This window comes from Colobus angolensis, unplaced genomic scaffold, assembly GCF_000951035.1.
Source record: "Colobus angolensis palliatus isolate OR3802 unplaced genomic scaffold, Cang.pa_1.0 Scaffold103, whole genome shotgun sequence".
Taxonomy (NCBI): Eukaryota; Metazoa; Chordata; class Mammalia; order Primates; family Cercopithecidae; genus Colobus; species Colobus angolensis.
In genome coordinates this window covers 5,745,007-5,750,793 of record NW_012111253.1, presented here as the reverse complement: position 1 = coordinate 5,750,793, position 5,787 = coordinate 5,745,007, and positions in this window count along the sequence as shown.

Below are 5,787 nucleotides of genomic sequence, written 5' to 3'. Positions count from 1 at the left end.
CCTGACCTCAAGTGATCCTCCTGCCTCAGCCTCCCAAAGTACTGGGATTACAGGTGAGAGCCACAGCGCCCAGCCCTGTAATAGCCTTTCTACAATACATTATGGTAGAGAAAAATACCAAAGTCCCCTGTGAACAACACTTCTTACCTGGGTTACATGGACTCTAGTGGTCTTTGAGATATCAATTGGGGTTATGAGAATTGGGGAGTCAGATACACTTAGGTTAAACAAAATTAAGCAAGTTTCTTCACTTCAGCACTCCTATAGTCTTTAGGAAATTAATGGGCTTTGCAAATTGCCAGAAATGCAGGCACAACTTCCTTCTCTGTTCCTTCCACACTTGATTCTAACTCTATCCTTGGGAGAGAATGCCACACAACAAATTGAACCCTTTTTCTTTTTTTTTTTTTTTTTTTTTTGAGACGGAGTCTTGTTCTGTCGCCCCGGCTGGAGTGCAGTGGCCGGATCTCAGCTCACTGCAAGCTCCGCCTCCCGGGTTTACGCCATTCTCCTGCCTCAGCCTCCCGAGTAGCTGGGACTACAGGCGCCCGCCACCTCGCCCGGCTAGTTTTTTGTATTTTTAATAGAGACGAGGTTTCACCGTGTTAGCCAGGATGGTCTCGATCTCCTGACCTCGTGATCCGCCCGTCTCGGCCTCCCAAAGTGCTGGGATTACAGGCTTGAGCCACCGCACCCGGCCTGAACCCTTTTTCTAGAAAACAACTCCTTAGGCTGGGTGCGGTGGCTCACACCTGTAATCTCAGCACTTTGGGAGGCCAAGGCGGGCAGATCACCTGAGGTCAGGAGTTCGAGACCAGCCTGGCCAACATGGTGAAACCCTGTCTCTACTAAAAATACAAAAATTAGCCTAGTGTGGTGGTGCACACCTGTTATCCCTGCTACTCAGAAGGCTGAAGCAGAGAATTGCTTGAACCTGGGAGGCGGAGGTTGCAGTGAGCCGAGATCACGCCACTGCACTCCAGCCTGGGCAACAGGTAAGACTCTATCTCAAAAACAAAACAAAACAAAACAAAAAAAACTTCCTTAGATATTCAAAAGTAACTGTCTGATCTTCTCTAAGTTTTGTCTTTTTTTGGTTAAATGCTTATTCGTTTTTCAAATATTTGTAGACCATCAATTACATACCAGACACTGAGTTAAGAACTGAGGGTACAGCAATGAGCAAGATAGAAATGATCTTTGTCAACACAGAGCCTCATTGTCTAAGTAGGTAAGCAATCAGTATGTATTGACTTTTGCTTCTGGAAAGATGGAGTAGAAGTATGTACCCGTATCCCTTCCACCAAGTACAGCTAAACCCCCTGGATGTTATATGTTAGGATGAACAAAAGAAGACTCTGAAAGGTGGAGAGAAGGCAGATTGGCTAGGGACCTTGGGACTTGAGAAATGACATGGTGGTAAGTTCTCAGGTTTTCTTTTTGCCTCATATATCCCACTCTGGGTAATGGAGAAGCTGGTAACTCAGAAATGCCAACCTTTACCAGGCTGTAATGAGGGGATCTGAATCTCCATCAGAGTGTTAGAGAAGGCCAAGTGGGGAGCCAGGACTTTTATCCTCAATGGATGGGAAGATAGGCCACCCCTCTGGTGTCAGTAGAAACTACTTGGAGAGCCTGGATGCCCACCATCACCCACCAGCAATGGGGGGGCCCCTCCCCTTCATTGCTGGGTTGGTATCAGAGGAAGCTCACTGGAGAGTCAGAACTTCAACCACTGCTCAGCAGTAAAGAGGCCACCCTTACTAGTGTCAACAGAAGCAATTGAGAGGAGCAGTAATGAGGTCTCCCTCCTGCTCCCAGCCAGGATAGTATCATTAGAGGCTGGATGGAGAGCCTCACCTCACATCCCTACCCCAGCAGTAACAAGGTCCCTCCTTGCTGCTTTTCCAGTGTCCACATACACTGAGTAGAGAATGTGGGTGTCTATGCCCATATGGTAGTAATGAGGTGACATGGTACCAGAAGAGGCCTGTTAAAAACACACCATTTAAATAAAATTCTAAGCTTCATAACATAAGATTTCAATAGAAAAATCACCAAGGACCAGGAAGATCTCAACTTGAGAAAGATAAACAATAGATGCCACCACTGAGATGATAAAGATGTTAGAATGATCTGACAAGGATTTTAAAACAGCTATCATAAACATACTTCAAAAGGTAATTACGAACATACTTGAAACAAATGAAAAAAATAGAAAGTCTCAGCAACGAAATACAAGATATGAAGAATAACTAAATGGATATTTTAGAAGTGAAAAATACAAACTGAAATTTAAGAAACACAACTGAATGGGCTCATAGCAGAATGAAAAAGGCAGAAGAAAGAATCAATTACCTTGAAAATATAAAATAGAAATTACAAATTCTGAACAATAGAAGTGAAAAATACAAACTGAAATTTAAAAAACACAATTGAATGGGCTCATAGCAGAATGAAAAGGGCAGAAGAAAGAATCAATTACCTTGAAAATATAAAATAGAAATTACAAATTCTGAACAACAGAGAGAAAATGGGATGAACAATAAAATAATAGAGCTTCAGGGACACATAGGACTATAACAAAATATCTTGTCATCAGGTTCCCAAAAGGAGAGAGGAAAAATGTGAGGCTGAAAACCCCCCAAATCTGGCAAAAGACATAAATCTACAGATTCAAAAGCTGAGTGAATCTCAAACAGGATAAATCAAAAGAAATACACACTATAGTCAAACTTCTGAGAACTAGAGACAAAGAAAAATTCTTGAAAACAGTTAGAAAGAAATGATATATTATCTGTAGGGGAAAAACAATTTAAATGACTGAGTTTTTCATCAGAAACCATGGAGGCCAGAAAGAAGTGACACACCATTTTTAAGTGCTGAGGGAAAAGAACTGTCAACCCTGAATTCTATAAGCAATGAAAATATACTTTAGGAATGAAGAGGAAAAAGAAAACATTCACAGACGAAGGAAAACTAAGAGAGTGTATCACCAGTAGACCAATCCTATAGATTGGGTAAAGGAAGTTCTCTAACACAAAGGAACTCTTGTGATAAAAGAAGGAATCTTGGGATATCAGGAAGGAAGAAAGAACAAAGAAAAAAGCGAAAATATAGATAAATGCAATAGATCCTCCTTCTCTTGAGTTTTATAAACTATCTTTGATGGTTGAAGCAAAAATTATAAATCTGTCTTGTATGATTCTAAATGTATGTAGAGGAGATAGTTAAGACAATTATAAATTGGGGAGGGTAAAGGGATGCAAGGGGAGATAAAGTTTCTACACTCAAACTAATGAAATGATGACATCAATAGACTGTGATAAGTTATGTATAGTCATGCATTCCTTAATGATGTGGATACATTCTGAGAAATGCATTGTTAGGTGATTTTGTCAGTGTATGAACACTGTAGAGTGTAGTTACACAAATCTGGATGGTATTGCCTGGTACACACCTAGGCTACATGGTATAGCCTATTGCTCCTAGGCTATAAACCTGTGCAGCATGTGACTGTACTGAATACTGTAGGCAACTGTAACATAATGGTAAGTATTTGTTTATCTAAACATAGAAAAAGTACGGTAAAAATATGGTATAAAACATAAAAAAAAAGCTACACATGTATAGAGTACTTATCATGAATGGAGTTTACAGGCCTGGAAGTTGCTTTGACTGAGTCAGTGAGCATGTGGTGAGTGAATGTGAAGGCCTAGGACACTACTGTATACCACTATAGACTTTACAAACGCTGCACACTTAGGCTACACTAAATTTATAAAAAATATTTTTCTTTCTTTAATAATCAATTAACCTTAGCTTACTGTAAATTTTTTACTTTATACATTTTAAAACTTTTGACCTTTTTTTTTTTGGAGACAGAGTCTTCCTCTGTTGCCCAGGCTGGAGTGCAATGATGCAATCTTGGCTAATTTTTGTATTTTTAGCAGAGATGGGATTTTGCCATGTTGACCAGCCTGGTCTCGAACCCCTGACCTCAAGTGATCTGCCCTCTTCAGCCTCCCAAAGTGTTGAGATTACAGGTGTGAGCCACCGCACCTGGCCTTTTTGGCTCTTTTGTAATAATACTTAGCTTAAAACACAAACACTTTATACAGCTGTACAAAATATTTTCTTTATGTTCTTATTCTATAAGCTTTTTCTATTTTTAAAATTTTTCTTTTTTTTTTTAAACTTTTTTGTTAAAAACTAAGATTCAAGCGCACACATTAGCCTAGGCCTACACAGGGTCAGGATCATCAGTATCACTGTCTTCCACTTCCACATCTTGTCCCACTGGAAGGTCTTCAAGGTCAAAAACATGCATGGAGCTGTCATCTCCTATGATAACAATGCCTTCTTCTGGGATACTTCCTGAAGGACCTGCCTGAGGATGTTGTTCAGTTAACTTTTTTTATGTAAGTAGAAGGAGTACACTTTGATATAATGAAAAAAATAGTAAATATATGAACCAGTAACATAGTTGTTTATTATCATTATTGAGTATTATGTACTACACATAATGGTATGTGCTATACTTTCACATGACTGGCAGAGCAGTAGGTTTGTTTATACCAGCATCACCACAAACACGTGCATTGTGCTAAGACATTAGGACAGCTACAATGACACTAGGTGATAGGAATTTTTCAGGTCCATTATAATCTTTCGGGGCCGCCATTGTATATGCAGTCCATCATTGACTAAAATGTTGTTATGTGGCACATGACTGTATGTACATTATGTACATAATATATATATAATGCCTTACCTAGAAGAACCAATAAGAAAACTATATAAGGAGATACACTTAATAATACTATACATAAATCAAAATGGAATTCTAAACAATATTTAAGTAACCCATAGGAAGGCAGGAAAAAGAAAACAGAAATGGAAAGCAAAGAATAAACAGAAAACAAAAAATAAAATGCAAACTTCTACATATCAATAATTATATTAAATTAAAATGACCTAAATGCACCAACTCCAAGACAGAGATTGGCAGAAGGCATTAATAAAATGGTCTAAACATATATTATCTATAAGAAACACTATTCAAATATAATGAGATAGGTAGATTGAAAATAAAATGCAGGAAAGCTATATAATTCAAACATTAATCAAAAGAAATCAAGAATGACTATATTAATATCAGATAAAGTAGACTGCAGAGAAAAAAAATTGCCGGGGACATAGACTGACATTACAAATGATAATAGTCTCAATACACCAAGAAGACATAGATTCTTATGTGTATATGCACCAAATAACAGAGCAGCTAAATATGTGAATCAAAAACTGATAGAACTGAAAGGAAAAATCAACAAATCCACAATTATAGCTGGAGACAACTATAATTAAATGTTGAGCTCTTCTCTCAACATTTAATAAACAGCTAGACAGAAAATCAGCAAGGATACAGAAGAACAAAACACCAACATCAACCAACAGAATGGAATCAATATCTATGAAACACTCCATTCAATAAGCAGAATACACATACTTTTCAAGTGTGCATGGAATGTATACCAAGATTGGCCAAATCCTGGGCCGTAAAACAAACCTTAACAAATGTAAAAGAATTGAAATCATACAGTGTGTTCTCTGACCACAATGTAAACTAACTAGAAATCAATAGTAGAAAGATAACAGGAAAATCTCCAAACACTAGAAAATTAAACAAAATAATCCATGTGTCAAAGGGGAAATCACCAGTGAAATTAAAAAATACACTGAACTGAGTGAAAATGAAAATGCATCCTATACAAATTTGTGGTACAC